The 20,521-nt window shown below is 39.1% G+C and overlaps 1 protein-coding gene across 1 annotated transcript in view; it reads left to right on the top strand.

Annotated features, from left to right (window-relative positions):
• Positions 1–3,153: 3,153 nt before the first annotated feature.
• LOC106868910 (uncharacterized) overlaps positions 3,154–20,521 on the top strand; it is a 130,001-nt gene continuing 112,633 nt past the window's right edge. Inside the window, exon 1 of the mRNA XM_089353379.1 lies at positions 3,154–3,573. The gene's annotated coding sequence lies outside the window, so the exon portion shown is untranslated. The remainder of the gene's footprint in view (positions 3,574–20,521) is intronic.

Raw genomic sequence — 20,521 nt, forward strand, 5'->3', positions numbered from 1 at the left:
TTACGTGGGACTTTTACGTTACATGAGACCGAACCAAACGGTTAAAAAACAACAATAATAATAATAATAATAATAATAATAATAATAATAATGATAATAATAGTAATAATGGTTTCAAATTTTGCCACAAGGGCAGCAATTTGTGTTGGGGGAGAGGAAGGGGGGATAGTCGATTACATCGATAACCAGTGTTTCGTTGGGAGTTAATTGATCGACCCCGAAAGGATGAAAGGCAAAGCCGACCTTGGCGGAGTTTGAACTCAGAACGTAGCGAGGGGCGAAATGCCGCTAAGCATTCCGTCCAACGTGTTAACGATTGTCTGGCTCACAAACAACAAAAGACATCCCAGCTTATGTTTAGGGGTGGCAATAATAATAATAATAATAATAATAATAATCCTTTCTACTCTAGGCACAAGGCCTGAAATTTGGGTGGAGGGACTAGCCGATTACATCGACCCCAGTGCGTAACTGGTACTTATTCAATTGACCCCGCAAGGATGAAAGGCAAAGTCGCCCTCGGCGGAATTTGAACTCAGAATGTAAAAACGGACGAAATGCCGTTTTCGCCCGGCGTTGTAACGTTTCGCCCGGTCCTAACGTTTCTTATTTCTTTATTGCCCACAAGGGGACAAAGAAGGACAGACAAAGGGGTTAAGTCGATTACATCGACCCCGGTGCGTAACTGGTACTTGATTTATCGACCCCGAAATGATGAAAGGCAAAGTCGACCTCGGCGGAATTTGAACTCAGAACGTAACGGCAGATGAAATACCACTAAGCATTTCGCCCGTCGCGCTAACGTTTCTGCCAGCTCGCCGCCTTAATAATAATAATAATAATAATAATAATAATAATAATAATAATAACAATAATAATAATAATAATAATGATGATGATGGTGATGGTGATGGTGATGATGATGGTGGTGGTGGTGGTGGTGGTGGTGACGACGACGACATCGAAAAATGCCTTAGGAATTCGAACGCAGGTTCGAAATTTCCCTAAGACACATGATGAAGGCTTGTTAACAAACAAGACGAGGACTAATATACGTCAAATGTAAATAATGTAATCGTTAAATTGTTTTTATTATAACTTGGCATCAAAACAAACATTAACACACACACACACTTGTGCATATTCTTCATATATGCATAGTGGCTGTAGCTATAGGCGCAGGAGTGGTTGTGTGGTAAGAAGCTTGCTTCCTAACCACATGGTTCGGGGTTCAGTCTCACTGCATGGCACCTGGGGCAAGTGTCCTCAACTATAGCCTCGAGCCGACCAAAGCCTTCTGAGTGAATTTGGTAGACGGAAACTGAAAGAAGCCCGTCGTGTATATGTGTGTGTGTGTGTGTTTGTCCCCCATCATCGTTCGACAACCGATGTTGGTTTGTTTATGTACCCCGTAACCTAGCGGTTCGGCAAAAGAGAACCGATAGAATAAGTTCAAGGCTTACAAAGAATAAGTCCTGGGGTCAATTTGTTCGACTAAAGGCGGTGCTCCAGCATGGCCGCAGTCAAATGACTCAAGCAAAAGAATAAAAGAATATATATTTGTGTGCGCGTGTGTGTGTGACAGAAAATCCAATTTTGATGATGTTGATGTTGTTACTAACGTAGCGTATTTTGCTCGACAAATCGCAACTTGACTGAGGCGTGACAGAGTAGCGTCACACCTCCATTTGTTGCGCCTCCATGCACACACATGCGCATCTGTTTATACACCCTCTTGCATATATACATACATACATACGTACATACATACATACGGTGTGTGTGTTGATGTATCTTGGCGAGCAGTAAAGGATGAAAAGTCAAAAAGTACAGAGGCGTGAATCTTTCGAATAAACCTGCAAAACTATTTCTAATGTGTGTATGTCTATATTTATGTTTGCCGGTCTCTCTTCTCTCCCTCCTCATCTCTCTCTCTCTCTCTCTCTCTCTCTCTCTGCGTGTATACACACACATGTGTGTATTTATATGTATATTATATATACACATATAATATATGTATATTATATATATATACAAACATATGAATACATTCATATCTATCTAATTATACATCTTCCTATCTGTTTATCTAACTGTCTGTCTATCTATCTGTCTGTCTGTCTATCTGTCTGCCTCTATCTTTCTATCTATCTCTCTCTCCCTCTATCTGTCTGTCTGTCTATCTATCTATCTTTCTATCTCTATCCATCTATCAGTGAATCATAAATCCGAAAGAGAAGTACGACTATATAAAGATAGATATGGTCAGTCTCTTTCTCTCTCTCTCTCTCTCTCTCTCTCTCTCTCTCTCTATATATATATATATATATATATATATATATATATATATATATATATATAATATACAGAGAGAGAGGGGTGCCTAATAAATATAAACACTACAAAATGTATTGGTACTTGTAAAATGTGTGTGTGTGTTCGCGTGTAAAAGATAGACATAAATAGCTGTATGCCCCCCTTCCCTCATCCCCGCCTCCTCCCGCCACCCTCCTCCACCCGCCACCCGCCTCCACGCACCGCGACTCTCTTTCCTTCACCATTCACTCACTTCATCTAAACAGCGCAGCTTTACTTACGAAGACACCACACATCCACAAACACACACACACACACACACATACACAAACACAAACGCACTCGCGTACGCATACACACACTCGTATACACACAAACACACACATGTATCTCAGTTGAGACATCGGGAGGACCGACCACACTCACATTTCGCTGGAGCTTATTAATTCATTCGGATGTGTTTTCAGACCGTGTTGTGATCGCGTCCATCACCGATAGATAATCATCGATAACCAGCAACTATTGTGTATCGACCACATTGCATTCTCCGCTTGTCTCTTTGGATTCTAGTTTTGTTATATACACATATATATGTATATATACATTTATATATAAACACACATCTTTTAAAGAACCCAGATAAAAGTTTACATCCATCTATTCTACATGGACTTTCTACATATGATGTTGTACATTACATAAAAGGCATACACAAACGAAATAGTTGCTTGTGTGTGCGCGTGTATATATATATATATATATATATATATATATATATATATATATATATATATTTAACATATACATTCATACGCACATACATATATTGCATGTTTACCCGTTATACTTATCAAACATACTAACGCAAACATATACAGACACTAGCACACACATGCATTTATGTATATATACACATGTAAAGCACGTTCGCTCATTTTACAGACCAGACCATCTACACTCAAATATATATATATAAATTTCATGATTATGTACCCTCGTCTATTCATATTTGATACACATAAATGAACAGATTTTTTCGTGCACTGAATAAACATACATACATCACACTCGCGCGCGCACACACACACGCATACACACATACACTCGTGTGTGTATGTGCGTGTGTGTGTGTGTATAAATATATGAGCACAAAGCATGAATTACACAATTTCCTTGTTACCGTTTCAGTGTGTATTGTGGAATTAATTACCCCCCACACCTCCTTAATTAAGGAATTTTGGAGTACCTTGTTTTGAGGTAAGTCAGAATTTCCATCGTTTTACTCTAAGCAACCTTACTATCATTATCATCATCATCAACATCGTCATCATCGATAACAGCAATAATGATAGACTAAAATTAGCATTTGAGTGTCTCTCTCTATCTGTCTGTTTCACATTCTCTTTCTTTCTGTCTCTCGGTCTCTCATTCTTTCTCTTCTTTTCTCTGTTTACCTGTCTTTCTTTTTTCTCTTTCTCTTCGTCTACCTTGCAACCGTTCCATTTATCTATCTATCTACCTACCTACCTATCTATCTATTTGTCTATCTATCTATTTGTCTATCTATCTATTTGTCTATCTATCTATTTGTCTATCTATCTATTTGTCTATCTATCTATTTGTCTATCTATCTATTTGTCTATCTATCTATTTGTCTATCTATCTATCTATCTATCTATCGATCGATCGATCGGTTGGCCTAACAAAAATAAGACCACGGGGTCCTTCTATACGTACCAATTCCTTAGAAATATGTGGCGTTGTGCCAAATAATTAGACCGGTGGATTTGACAGAAACATTAACTTTCAGTGTCAAGATGATGTACGTTGTGAGGTTAAGAACCTGCCGGGTTGAACTTTACCTGTTTCTGGGGTTGATAAAGTCAGGTACTGAAGTCAATATAATCAAATATACCCACAACCCCGAATAGTGGGGCCTTGTGCCTATGTTAGAAATCAATATGAGAATTTATTATGCATAAATATCGATTACATCAACATACACACAAGCCAAGGAGGGAATCTACGTGATTGTTTAACCTGCTAGAAATAGCAGCCAACTCTCCCTCAAATCACAATCTCCCGTCCTGGTCCTGAATAACACGTCGAATAATGTGGTCTAGGATTACTTGCACATAAGTGTGATCATGGCTGGGATACCTTTGATCATCATTTTGATTAGTGACTGTTGACCTAGGGTTAAATTAAAGCAACAACTGGTTTATTTCGTAATAAATATAAATGCGAAGGAATCGGTCGAGTGACTCTTTTGAATATTCTTTTATATCCAATAATATTTTGGGATTTGTAATGTGTGAGATTGCGCGCGTAATATTTAGAAAGAACAGCGAAATCCCCCTCATATCACTTGTTGCTGAATCACACTCTATTATGTGTGAAAAATCTAAAACAAAAATCACTTAGGGCTGGTGTGTTTGTTCAAAGTTGGCCGAGCGGTTAACAACGGTTCGGCTCATTGGGTACCTTTGGCGAACCCCACTTTGTGTGTAAACATTCAGGTCACGTCTTTGGTTTTGAATATCCACCTCATCCCTGTTTTTCCTATCAATCTTGCAGGGCCTGTTTGGGTTCATAGGCACTGCGTTTCCCTCGAAAAGAGAACGCCAACATGCAACAGGCCGAGACTGACACACGGCAAACCATTGTAACAAAAGAAAATTGTAATTTCTGTTCCGTCATTAAGGTAGACGTGAGGCGGCGAGCTGGCAGGATTGTTAGTGCGTCGGACAAAATGCATAAGTAGCATTGCGGTTGTCTTTACGTTCTGAGTTCAAATCCCGCCGAGGAGTCGAGGTAAAAAAAAACTAGACCTGTTCCCCCAAATTTCAGACTTTGTACCGATAGTTCAAAGGATTGTTAGGGCGGACGATACCTACATACATAGGTAAGTAATGTTATGTGCGTGCGAATGCAAGCAGGTGTGTGTGTTTATGAATGTTTGTGTGCATGCATTATGTATGTGTATACGTATGCATGTATGCAATTGCGTATATAAGTAGATAGTTATGTGTATGTAGGTGGGTGGGTAGGAATGTGTGTGTGTGTGTATGTATGTACGTGAATGAATGTGTGTGTACATGTGTGTGTGTGTATACATGCACACCTGCGCACGTGTATGTGTGCGTGTTTATAATCAGTTTAACCTGCTAGAAATAACAGCCAAATCTTCCTTAAATAATCATAACCCATCTACGTGTTGGTTGTTGTCATAAATGCCCTCTAAACAAAACGCGATGGTCACAACTGGAATGTCTCCCATCTTCGGTTAACACGAGGAGATTTCATTTACGGATTAACAATAATAACAATCATTGTATGATTTTATTCAACCCTTGGTCAACCATGATCAAGCAAGTCTTATGATCGAAATCATGGCAATTGTGTCCGTCACCTAATTTTGGTGAACTTCTGTAGACAAATGTATTATCTAACGTGTCCTTATTGTTAAAGTAAGTAGATTGCGTGGTGAATGACATTTAGCTGCTATTTTTAACAAATCGAGTGATCACGTAATGGTTTCCGCTTTCACTTCACATTTACATATACAGTTGGAGGCTTTACGCAGCATTAATACATGTATGTTTGTGTGTGTGTGTGTGTGTATATATGTATATATATATATATATATGTATATATATATATATGTATATATATATATATATATATATATATATATATATATATTTGTACGTACACACACACACACACACATGAGTGTGTATTGAAATTCATGCCATCATCGTCATTTAGCGTCCACTTTTCTATGCTTGCATGGGTCAAATAGGATTCGTTGAGGCAGATTTTTTTTTTATAGCTGGATGCCTTTCCTGTCGCCAACTCTTATTTCCTAGCAAAGTAGTATTTCCCCCATGCCCGGACATGTTTTGCACTGAGGACCAGAAACGAGTGGTGCTGCTTGTATGAGGGTGATGCTCATTTACAACCATTACATGTTGCGAAGCATCCCCTCCATATACATACCTGTGTGTGTGTCTATTTATATATTGACAAGCTTCATTAAATTTCTGTCAGTGAAATCCACTCACAAGGCTTTGACTATAGAAAATGGCACATGCTTAAAGTGCTGTGCATTGGGACTGAACCCCAAACCACAGAGTAGGAAAGCAAGCTTCTTAACCTCTCAGCCCCCTCCCCCACCCGTATATATATGATGTCACAGGCATGGCTGTGTGGTAAGAGGTTTCCTTCTCAATCACATGATTCTGGGTTCAGTCTTACTGCATGACACCTTAGTCAAGTGTCTTCTACTATAACCATGGGGGCAACAAAAGCCTTGTAAGTAGATTTGGTGGACAGAAATTGGAAGAAGCCTATCATATATGTGTGTGTTCCCCGCCACAACTCGACAACCGGTGTTGATGTGTTTATGTTCCCATGACTTGGTGGTGAGGTAAAAGAGACTGATGAAATAAGTATCGGGCTTAAAAAGAAAAGAAAAAAAATTGAAGTACTGGGGTTGGTTCATTTGACCGAAGATGCTTTGAAGTGTCGCTCCAGTATGGCCACAGTCTAATGACCGAAGCTAGTAAGAGATTGGCTGTGACATTGCCTATTGCAAGAAACCCCCGAGTACTGACTATTGGTGTACTCTTCTTTGTACTCTTTGCTTGTACTCTTCTCTTGGATATACCAGCCTTTCTACATATGTGTGTGTGTGTGTCAATGAAAGCAGGCGAAGAATCAACAGGGCGTGTCTGGTTACTGGTTATGTCTGTGGTTGTTCTGGAGAAGTCACTCAGAATAAGTTGAATGTCAGGCCAGACTGGCTTGGTCATTTCAATTCACTTGGCTATTGGATTATTAAGCCAGTTAAGTGTCCTGATGAGTTGTACTACAAGAGGTCAGTGGTGTCAAACTCAAACTCATCCTGTGTAGCCTATGCCTACAGGGTGGGAGATTCTACAAGGTTGCTTCACATGTTAGAAACAGCAGCCAAATTTCCGTCAGATAAACATCCTTGTGACTTAAAATAAGTGGGGGAGAAGCTCCCAGAATGAGGCAGTCATGGTTGGGACAACTTTGATGTCAACTATGCTGCTCTGTCATGGTTGAATTGGGGTACTAAACAACAACAACAACTCGTTAGACATATTATGTGGTCACCATAGATTACTTCACTCCTGCCTGTTGTGTGTGTTTAAGTATTGGGGACATTCTACATGTCCCAGTTTTTGTGTCTAGACTGGGAACTGTGTAGACAGTGGGTTACCTGCCTGCTTGGTTGTCAATCGTAGGATTTCTCTTGTTTGAATGATTTGAGAAACAACAAAATGGTTTCATATTTTGACACAAGGCCAGCAATTTCGGGGAGGGGCTAAGTTGATTACACTGACCCGTGTGTCTGACTGGTACTTATTTTATCAACCCCAAAAGGACAAAAGGTGAAGACAACCTTAACAGAATGTTGCCATGACTGAAGGTTAGAGGCTGACCCCCCATCACCATCACCACCTTGTCTTGCTACACACTGCAGTCCTCGGCCTGCAGGTTCCTCCCTCATCAGGTCTTGATGTCTTCTTCCAGACTTAGACTTTATCTCCAGCAAACCCATTTCCTGTCCTTCCAGCCCCTGTGTTTGTGGCCACAATGGTTCTCATCCCTGATAATGTAGCCAAAATGTTGCAGTTTTATTTAATGAAAGTTGTCGTCCTCACTCTCTTATCTCAGTCACAATATTGTTTATGAGAAGCACCAGTATTGAGTGATACGCCAGAGACATTGCACCAAGAAATTGCTTTAAGAACAACAGAAGTAAGCTTCCAGGATCACCATTAAGAATCCTGTTTATTTTCTCATCTTGTCTTCTGTACTAATAAGATCTTTGGAAAATGATCATCTTGGACCATCTAGTTCATCTTTATCCAACTCTCAGCCTCCATAAACAGTTTTTTTGGTGCTTTTTATTCCCTGATTTTTTTATAAAAAAATCTTTTTCTCAATTTGTTTCTTAGTCTGACATCACACATCCAGCAGTGTTTGTCTCATTTCTTTCAAACTTCCACACAACCTCCGCATTACTTCCTATATTTCTTTTCTACTCTAGGCACAAGGCCTGAAATTTTGGGGGAGCGGGGGTGGGGGTAGTCAATTAGATCACATATCCCCCAGTACGCAACTGGTAATTAATTTATCAACCCTGAAAGGATGAAAGGCATAGTTGACCTTGGTGGAATTTGAACTCAGAATGTAAAGACAGACAAAATACCGCTAAGCATTTCACCCGGTGTGTGCTAACGTTTCTACCAGCTCACTGTCTTTAACTTCTTATATTTCACTGCCATGCAACATTGCACTTTGTACATAAATCAACTACCAACATACCTTTGTTATACATAAACATGCATAATACATAAATAATGTGTAATATATTTAATTAATCTGTATGCAAAAGTGATATATGATATATTTAATAAACATAATCCCTTTAATCCTCTTGTGAAAAGACAATCCATGGATAAGACCTAGAAACTTGAGCAGCTTCAATTGAACATGGACAACTTGTTTCGGTTCACATTAAAGGTTTTTCAGAAATCGGTTACCAACAACATTTTATGAATAATGTAGATGAATTTTTTACAGGCGTAAAGAAATTTCCATGGTTGACAACTGGGAATAAATAATTAAAGTTTACTGACACTGCATGGTTCTGAATAAATTTGTATGCAAAAGTCACATGAGATACGTTTATATGCAATATTTATATGCATGTGTATACATAAGTATGCACACATGCAGACACATACACTTCCATGGACATGTGTGTGTGCATGTATATATAGGTAGATGTGAAAATAGACATACATGTCTGTCTGTCTCTCTCTCTATGTAATGTATGCATGTATGTATTTATGTATGCATATATGCAGTATATAATATGAGCATCTGTTTTTGTTGTATTTTTCCATGCTGGCATGAGTCATTTTTCTGTTGTGTGTGTCTGCCAATAACATCAACATTTGTTGAAAGGTGTTTGCCCTCTTATTAGGGTGTTGAGGCATCCAAAACACAGCCTTCATTACGACCAGGTGATCAGTAAAGTTTATCACAACTCAAACAGCAACAGCAGATGTGAGTGGAATGTGTCGACAAATCTCCTTTTCAGTTTTATCCTTAATCTCTGAGATGTGTTGAGCCCTCATAAGCAGTCTGGTGTTGTATGTACCGTTAGTGCAATCTTGAAGTTCCTTCACAGTCCAGATTCTGACGCCATACACAAGATGTTCTCTCCATATTCCCTGAACAAGGCCAACCTCATTGACAGTAAAATAGTTGATTGTCATAAATTTGACACGAGAAATTCACAATGTCTTATTTAGTAGCATAGTGTATCTAGGTCTACCTTATCCAACGTGTCCTTCCTTTTTTAAGACAGTAAAGTGTGACATGAGAGATCTTTGACTGTTATATTCAGCAAACAAATAACATAGAGGCTTTGTTGTTGTTGTTGTTTATCATCCTATCTTTTCCCAAGGTTCAAGCCAACACTTTTTTTTTAACAGTAGTATTTGATTAGAGAGATATTAGGCTGCTATTTCCAGCAGGTTGGATTTGTCTCTCCCAGAAGGATCAAAGACGAAGTAAACCTCTGAGTGAGATTGAACTCAAGTGTAAAAGGCTAGAATCAAACACTACAACATAGCTTGTTTAATGCTCTACATATTCTGCTGTCATATTTGACCAATTTTAGGACAGTGGCATGTGTCATTTGTGAAAGATTTGGTTGCTCTTTTTAGCAGTTTAAACAAACCTGCAGAGACTTCTTCACCAGATTGGTGACAATTAAGCTTATCTCTGAATCCAAATGATGGACTCTCTACACTGCTTTGAGTACAGCGGTCAAATCTCTCTTAAATCACTCCTTACTGTCACACAAAAAGGTAGGATACATTGAATAATGTAGTCCTAGATACACTATTCCTGCCATAAAAGATGAGATAGCCACCACATGACCATCCCAATCAAGTTTGGATTGAGGCTGAATAACTACAAATACACAAAATTTTAGATCTTCGGTAAGTTCTGATTAGGTAAGAAGTTAGAAATATCAACTGGGACAGTAGCGTGGTGGCATTAAACCATTTCCTGGTCACATTCTTAAAGAAAGACATATTTTTATATTAATTTTGAAAATAATTGATGTGATAGGAAACTCGCTTGCCAATCACATGATTCCAGGTTCAGTCCCACTGTGTGGTACTTTGGGCAAGTGTCTTCTTTAGCCTTGAGTCAACCAAAGCTTTGTGAGTGGATTTGGTAGATGGAAATTGAAAGAATCCCATTGTATGTGTGTGTGTGTGTGTATATATATATATATATATATATATATATATATATATTACACTCTCAGAATGGTTGGCATTAGGAAGGGCATCCAGCTGTAGAAACTCTGTCAGATTAGATTGGAGTCTGGTGCAACCTTCTGGCTTGCCAGTCCTCAGTCAAATCGTCCAACCCATGCTAGCATGGAAAGCGGACGTTAAATGATGATGATGATGATATCTGTGTGTGATTTTGTGTCTGTGTTTATCTCCCCATCACTTGACAACCAGTGTTGGTGTGTTTATGTCCCTTTGACTTAGCAGTTCAGCAAAAGAACTGATAGAATAAGTACTCGGCTTAAAAAATAAGTCCTGAGATCAATTTGTTCAACTAAAACCCCTCAATGCAGTGCTCCAGCATGGCCACAGTCAAATGGCTGAAGCAAGTAAAAGAATGAAAGAATATATTGGTTGGTGTTGTTGTTGTTGTGTTAGTTTCCAGTTAGCTGTCATCCAACAGCTCAATGACTGTTCCAGACATGACTGTCCCATCATTCATTTTTTTACACCATTCAGTGTAACCAGAAATACATTTATCTAGTATAACCTTTTGAGGGAGATTTAGCTACTATTTATAGCATGTTGAGCGGCCATATAGAGGTTCTTCCTTCATTTGCTTGTGAAGTTGGTGTTTGAAGCATAAATTGACATTATTGTTCTGACATGAAATTACAAAGGATTGCCTGAGTTTAAACATGAGCAATTTAAAATGACTGGTTTTATATTGTAAAAGCAGTTTCAGGAGATCTGTGAATGATATTCTTTGATCAATATTGAACCAGTAGTAAAATTTTGGCTGGCAAGCTTTGACATTCTCTGAAAGGATACAACAAGCAGTGGGTGGTGTCATGTCTCCCATTCATTCTCCTCCTCTTCATACATCCAAATGTCATATCTAATGGATGTAGTCTTGTTCACTCTTCGTACCTACTGTTTCTATGTATGACTGTTGTTGGGTTTATAATTGTTTCTGCTCAGTGCTGCGTCTTCCAGGTTTAAGCAGATTTATGATCAAAGACATTGCAACAGTGACCATTCCATCATATTTTTATGTTGTATGTTGGTGTATTTAGGGTTATGTTATATGTTATCCAGTGGCACGTAAAATACACCATTTTGAGCATGGCTGTTGCCAGTACCGCGTGACTGGCCTTCATGCCGGTGGCATATAAAAGCACTCACTACACTCTCAGAGTGGTTGGCATTAGGAAGGGCATCCAGCTGTAGAAACTCTGCCAAATCAGATTGGAGCCTGGTGTAGCCATCTGGTACGCCAGTCCTCAGTCAAATCGTCCAACCCATGCTAGCATGGAAAGCGGACGTTAAACGATGATGATGTGTCTTTACTGTATTTAAAGCAGATTCATTTAAAGGAGATTTGGCCGCTGTTTCTAGCAGGTCAACCAACCGTGTAAAGTCAGTGTCCTTGACATGAGTTGTTTGTTTAATGTTGTTGTTGTTGTTGCTATTGGTTTGTCTCATGTCTACCCTGATTGAGCAGAGTTATAATATAATATATCCCAGCTGTGACCATTGAGTTTTTTTCTGTCTGCGTGCATCAGACAGTATGATCCTGTGTATTTCCTTATCTAAGATGATCGGCAGCGATTCAGGGGATGCTGTTTCTAGCAAATTTGACTTCCTTGTTGTGCCAGGGGATTTCCAAATGGGTTGTGTTGGTGTTGATTTATAAATGATGTCACCATTTTTGACATATCTGAGTGTATGTACTTGTTTAATATATAATGTATGTAACTCAGTGTGTGTGTGTGTGTGTGTGTGTGTGTGTGTGTGTGTGTGTGTGTGTGTGTGTGTGTGTATTTATATATATTTGGGTGTGTGCTTCAATTACATGTTCTTTCATTGCACCTTGTGTATGTGTGTCTATGCAAGGTTTATTGCAGTGTTGCTGTGTGTTGGTTCGTAGGTGTGTCTGTGTATGTTCTACTTTTATATGGAGCGTCACTATAGCGCGTGTGTGTTTGTGTGTTGCTCCAGGTCATCTCAGATCAAGCAGGCTTGTGTGTGTGTGTGTGTGTGTGTGTATGACAGCAGATGTGTGTTGTTATGTGTCTGCTGCATGTGTGCTTGTGCTCGCGTATGCCGGCAGCCGTTTTCCAGTAATATTTCTTAGTAATGTCACTGCTGTGTTTGTGTTTGTATTTTAGTTTGGTTGGTTGGTGGGAGGGTGGGGTGGGGAAAGAGACGGGGATAGTAATCCTGTCTGTATATCTGTGGTTTTATCATGTGATTCTATGGTGTGTGTGTATGTATGTGTATATGTGAATGTGTGTGTATATGTGTGTGTATATGTGTATGTGTGTGTATATGTGTATGTGTGTGTATATGTGTATGTGTGTGTATATGTGTATGTGTGTGTGTGTGTATATGTGAATGTGTGTGTATATGTGTATGTGTGTGTATATGTGTATGTGTGTGTATATGTGTATGTGTGTGTATATGTGTATGTGTGTGTGTGCGTGCGTCCATGGTAGAGTGTTCTGTGTGTTTAGATATATAGTTGGCACTCTACTGTTCAAAAACAGCTATACATGGTATGTATATACACATACACATATTGCGTGCAGATATAACGTTTCACCGTTGCACACATGCGCAAAAATACACACACATTCACTCACAACACTTACGCATAGATACATATACAACATGTATATACACAATTTTGCTGTACTTTATTATTCTAACACATTGCTAATGAAGTGCGCATTTGTGTATGTGCAATAATCGGGGACATTGCTTCATTCCAACATACTGACTACTGTTTGTGTGTGTGTGTGTATATATATATATATATATATATATATATATATATATATATATATATATATATATATATACACACACACAATGATGTATATCACTTAATACCAATTCAGTGACCATTATATATGTGTGTATATGCATATATATCTATACGTGTATGTGTCTATATTCATACATATATATGCATGTCTGTGTGTACTTACATACATGTGTATATATAGATATGTACACATACATATATGCACACATGTGAATATATACACTCACACATACACACACAAGCACACATGCACACACTGATACAGTTTAACAAAGACAAAGTTTCAGCTGGCAATGGGAAAGGAAACAGGCCCCTACAGCTATCCAGGCAGTGTCCTTGTTCAATATGCTGGAAACAAATTGATACCACTTCCATGCAACATTTCCAATATGAACTTTGGATTCATAATGGATGTAGTGGAATCAGAGACAGGCTGACTGAGAAGGGAGACTTCGTGTAAGATACAGAGGAGAAATTAATAGTAAGATGGCTCCCGTTAAATAATATTTCTATAAATGCTCCAAAGCCTACAGAAAAGTTAATAATTTCTGTTACTTAGCTGACCTGATGAACCCTAGAAGTGTGTGATGTGAAAGTATAGAAGCTAGATTCAGGACAGTGTGGAAAAAGTTCAGGGAACTGTTACCCCTGTTGGCAATGGAGGAATTCTCTCTCTCTTTCTCTTCATGCAAAGGGTAGGTTGTATGATGCTTGTGTATGGAGAAGAATGTGGCTTTGTAGTGAAACATTACTACTGTATATAGAGGATGTGCAAAGACTGGAAAGAAGTGAAATGAGGAAGTTTATAGACTGCTAGAAATATCAACTGCTGCAGCAATGTCATTGTGACATTGTAACATTTCCTCACCATATTTCCAGAGAAACACTATGGCTACGTTTTTGTTAATGAGTATTTCATTGACTGAGAAAATAATAAATACCAAAAGAATTCTCAAATCTTCAGTTTTATGATTGTGGATCTCATCACATATATATATGTGTCCTTTTCTACTCTAGGCACAAGACCCGAAATTTTGGGGGAGGGGTGGCTAGTCGATTAGATCGACTCCAGTATGCAACTGGTACTTAATTTATCGACCCCGAAAGGATGAAAGGCAAAATCGACCTCGATGGAATTTGATCTCAGAATGTAAAGACAGACAAAATAGCACTAAGCATTTCGCCTGGTGTTCTAGCGCTTCTGCCAGCTTGCTCCCTTTGAAGTAATAAATATTTCTTTCTTTATTGCCCACATGGGGCTAAACATAGAGGGGACAGGCAAAGACAAACAAAGGGATTAAGTCGATTAGATTGACCCCAGTACGTTACTGGTACTTAATTTATCGACCACGTAAGGATGAAAGGCAAAGTCAACCTTGGCAGAATTTGAACTCAGAACATAAAGACAGACGAAATATCGCTAAGCATTTCACCCGGCATGCTAATGATTCTGCCAGCTCACTGCCTTAATATATATATATATCATCATCATCATTGTTTAACGTCCACTTTCCATGCTGGCATGGGTTGGATAGTTTGACTCAGAGGCTGCACCAGACTCCAGTCTGATCTGGTAATGTTTCCACTCCTGGATTAATTAATGCCAACCACTCCGAGAGTGTAGTGGGTGCCTGTCAGGCTGCACTGGCATCGACCACGACAACAATTTCACTTGACTCAACGGGTCTTCTCAAGCACAGCATATTGCTCAATGATTGAACGGTACTCTTAAATGGGTTGGTTATGTGACACTGGCATTGGGCACGGCTATGATCTCACGTGGCTTATATATATTCATTTTTTAAAATTCTTTCTATTTGTTTCAGTCATTTGACTGTGGCCATGCTGGAGCACTGCCTTTAATCGAGCAAATCGACCCCAAAATTTATTCTTTGTAAGCCTGGTACTTATTCAATTGGCCTCTTTTTGTTGAACTGCTAAGTTACGGGGACATAAACACACCAGCATCAGTTGTCAAGTGATGTTGTGGGGACAAACACAGAAGCACACACGCACGCACACACACACACACACATACACACACAAGCACACACATACACACACAAGCACACACACACACACACAACAGGCTTCTTTCAGTTTCTGTCTACCAAATCCACTCACAAGGCTTTGGTTGGCCCGAGGCAATAGTAGAAGACACTTGCCCATGGTGCCACACAGTGGGACTGAAACCGGAACCATGTGATTGACAAGCAAGCTACTTACCACACAGCCACTCCAATAGATAAGAGCACAAAGTGGTGAACTTGGCAGAATCGTTAGCACACCAGGAAAAGTTCTTAGCAGCATTTCATCCATCTTTACATTCTGAGTTCAAATTCAGCTGAGGTCAGCTTTGCCTTTCATCCTTTTGGGGTTGATAAAATAAGTACCAGTTGAGCACAAGGGTTGATGTAAATGACTTAGCCCCACCCCCTGGAGTTACTGGCTTTGTGCCAAAATTTTGAACCAGTATATAAGAGCACATGCATAGGTGTGTGGTTAAGACATTTGTTTCACAACAGCATGATTTGGGGTTCAGTTTAGTTGAATGGCACCTTGGGTAGGTGTCTTCTACTACAGCCACAAGTCAACCAAAATCTTGTGAATGGATTTAGTTGATGGAAACTGAAAGAATTCTATCATCATCGTTTAATGTCTGCCTTCCATGCTACCATGGGTGGGATGGTTTGACAGGAGCTGGCCAAGCAGACTTCTGCAACTGTTTTGGTAGGATTTTTACAGTTGGATGCTCTTTCTAACACCAACCACTCTGCAGAGTGGACTTAATGCCTTTTACGTGGCACAAGCACAGGCAAGGTCAGTTTTGGCAAGGTTTTTACAGCTGGATGCCCTTCCTAACACTGACCACTCAGCAGATATGTATGTGTATATATATATATATATATATATATATATATATATATATATATATATATATATATATGCTGAGACCCCCTTTGATCATGACGGACCATGGGATTGCACCTAGAAAGTTACCCTTCCAGGCACAAGTCCGGGCAAGGTTGTTTATAGAAAACCAGAAGTCGCCCATGCATACCGGCCTCCCTCTCTCCACGCCACCAGTGTTATCCAAGGGAAAGGCAAACGCCGATAGAGGTTGGCACTAGTGATGTCACGACTAATTTCTACAGCTGAGTGAAGTGGAGCGACGTGAAATAAAGTGTCTTGCTCAAGAACACAGCATGCAGCCCAGTCCAGGATTCGAACTCACAACCTCACGATCGTAAGCTCGATACTCTAACCACTGAGCCATGCACCTTCACATGCATATATATATATATATATATATATATATATATATATATAGTAATCAAAGGGAGGAAGAGAATTTCGATTATCTCCTCATGGTGAGTTGTAATGCAATATATATATATATATATATATATATATATATATATATATATATATATATATATATATATAGTAAAAGGAAAATGCACGCAGTTTACATAGTTTTAATATATTTTAAATAAAAGAGTATTGTGGTTGTCGACCGGTTTCACTTTTGCTAATCATGACATTGAAATTATTGTGATTTTGTATTTTTTAAAGGAGTTTTTAGTTTATGTTCTTATATGAAAGTTTGTGAATGACTCAACGAATTATTATTATTATCATTATTATTATCATCATCATTATTATTATTATTATTATTATTATTATTATTATGTGAGTGATTGTGTTAATGCCTCCATGTGTTGACATCATGTGATCGTTTTAAATGAGCATCATTGTCATACAAGCATTGTTGTTTGTTCAAGTCTTCCATGAAAAAAAACCATATTTGGCCAAGGGGTATTATTATCTTACTTGGAAATAGGTGTTACTGTTGGCAGCAGGAAGGGCATCAGCTGCAGAAAATCTATCTCAGCGAATTCCATCTGACCCATGCTTGCATGGAAAAAATGAATGTTAAAATGATGATGATGATGATGATGATGTGTGTGTGTGTAATGTCATTTCATATGATACCAATATATTGCTCAATGTATTTGTGTGAGTGAAATGTTAGCATATGATTCATCATCTACCACCATCATTTTGTCTCCCGTCTCACTATGTCCATTTATTATTACTCTGTCTCTTACATCATGATGCCTGTGTAATGAAGTATGGCTTTCTTTCTGATCATATTCAATCACCACTACTATCACTCGTCTTTATTATTAACCATTTCGCAATCTCATCCGTTTTTCTCTCTATCACATTCTTGCTCTTTTCACTCTGGTTCTCCTTTCTTACTTTCTCTTTTCTCGCACCCTCAACCTGGTTTTCTCTCTGCCATCATTTTCTCTTCTCTCACCCCTGACTCCCTTATGTTCCATTGAACAGGGACAACTGATGGCTGGGAGGACCCTATAGTCAGGGACAGAGCAACCGCTCTGATGTTGGTGCCAGAATAAAATACCTCCAGTATACTTTGTAAATCGGATGGTGCGAGGAAGGATATTCAGCCATAGAATCCATGCCACAAAGAAATATGTTTGTAGGATATGGTCCCCCAATCCATGTAGAGGATGAGATCAATAATTCTGAATAAACCTAGCATACACACACACAAGGTACAATTAAAGCACATGTAATTGAAGCACACACCCAAATATATATAAATACACACACACACACACACACTGAGTTACATACCTGTCCAATTCATTCATTAGACTGTGGCCATACTGGGGCATCATCTTGAAGAACTTTTAGTTGAATGCATCAACCCCAGTACTCATTTTTTTAAAGCCTGGTGCTTATTCTATCAGTCTCTTTTGCCAAACCACTAAGTTATGGATGTATAAACACACTAACAATCGTTGTCAAGCAAAGATGGAGGACAAACACGCACACACACACACACACACACACACACACACACACACACACACACACACACACACACACGCGCACACATACTCGCACACACACACACACACACACACACACACACACACACACACACACGCACACATACTCGCACACACACATGTGTATGTTGGGCAAGGACAAGTGACTAAGACCTTTCACAATATGCTGTGTTTGAGAAGATGCGTCAAGCCAATTGAAATCATAGTCATAACTGTTGCCAATGTCATGTAAATGGCCCCTGGCGCCAGTGGTGTCCAGTCGTAGAAACCATGCCAAATCAGACTGGAACTTGGTGCAGCCATCCAGCTTAGCAGTTCCAGTCAAACCATCAAGCTGACCTGGCAAGCTGACGTTAAATGATGATGATAATGGTGATGATGTATACACATCATCGTCGTCATCATCATCAATGGGCTTCTTTCAGTTTTTGTGTCAGATGTTCTATGTTCTAGGTTGTGGTGTCATCTAATGAGACTCTCAGAAGGCTGTTATGTTATTGTGGTGGTAGGAACCTGGTAAAGAATGTATAAACACAAGGTAGTAACTTTAACATGTTTATTGTTGTCAGACGCATATACACAATGGAATGACGAATAGAATGGTTGATGGACTTTTATATATATCTACAGGCGTCTGCGTGGGTTGTATGTAAGCTGTCAACCCTGGTGAGAAGCTTGCGAACAGCGATGTTGGAACCAGTGCAGTGTGTTGGTGCTGTGTAGATTTGACGACATTGGTGAGTGACATCTGGGGTGGCGATGAAGATGGAGGTCGCTACAATGTGGTCAGTGGTTGGACCTTAGGAAGTCTGGGACCAACTGACGTCGAGCCTAGGAAGAGGTGAGCTTTTATAGCTGACTGGTAGGCTCAAATGCTTGTTTGGAACAGACTGTCTCACATGACATATTTGCAGGTTGTGATTGGTTGGGTTGTATATAGGCGTGCGATAGAGTAAGAGACAAGTTGCACCAATATGAACCAATCAGAGTGGTAGACACTACGGGGTCCAAAACAGTGCCCCAAAGCTGTTACCTGCTATGTTCGTATGTGCTTAATATAAGAGAGGAAGCTCAGTAGAGTTTGCTACACTGTCTACCAAATCCACTCACAAGGCTTTGGTCAGTCTGAGGCTATAGTAGAAGACACTTGCCCAAGGTGCCTCACGGTGGGACTGAACCCGAAACCATATGGTTGGGAAACAAGCTTCTTACCACACAGCCATGCCTGTGCCTCCCCCTGTAATGTTGACTTACAATTTAATTCCAAGATGTTACCCATTATACAACTATGTGCATGTGTGTGTCTGTTACATAATTCGGTTGAATCATAAAAGTTATACAATCCATATTAATGATTTCTTTTAAACTTTTTTTCTGTTGACAATTGTGCTTGAAGATAAATACATAAATAAATAAACAAACTATTGATTGTTTAACTAAATACAAACTGTTTTTAATTTGACAGCATTGATTTCTTCTTTCCTCCCTCCGCCTCCCACCACCCCTGTTTCAATACGAATTTATGAAGAAACATCTTTCCTTAGAAGATATGTGACATTAGAAGATCAACTGAGGAAATATTTGACTTTGTAACATCACATACTTCATAGCTTTAGGTTGTTGTTGATGTTGTTGTTATTTAGCTTTAAGTCAACCCTGATCAAGCAGACTTCCAACGAAAAGCATTCCAGCTAGGATCACCTCATCTTATATCATCATCATCATCATACCGTCCACTTTGTCATACTTGCATTTGTCAGACAGAATTTGTTGAGCCAAATTCTTCCATGGTCAGATGCCTTCCCTGTCACCAACCTTCACCTGTTTCCAAACAAGGTAATGTTTCTCCATGACCAAACATGTTTTTTCAGGCTTATGAAAGATTTTTTTTTTACTGGTATTTAACAGAAAATATGGCTTGGTTGTATAGACCTGAGCTATGGCAGTCTGGCTATGATCATCTCATCACTCCTTCCACTGACATGGAGTACTTAGGGTTATACTATCCATTGTAAAGTTACACTTTTTGATAGAAAAGAGAGGTTTGAGGAAGATTTGACAGTTATGTCTTGCAGGTCAAGTAACTTCATAAAGTCTCCTCTGTTGGTTTGATATAGGGTATGTGGGATAAT

This window comes from Octopus bimaculoides, chromosome 6, assembly GCF_046866305.1.
Source record: "Octopus bimaculoides isolate indiv1 chromosome 6, ASM4686630v1, whole genome shotgun sequence".
NCBI classification, from domain to species: Eukaryota; Metazoa; Mollusca; class Cephalopoda; order Octopoda; family Octopodidae; genus Octopus; species Octopus bimaculoides.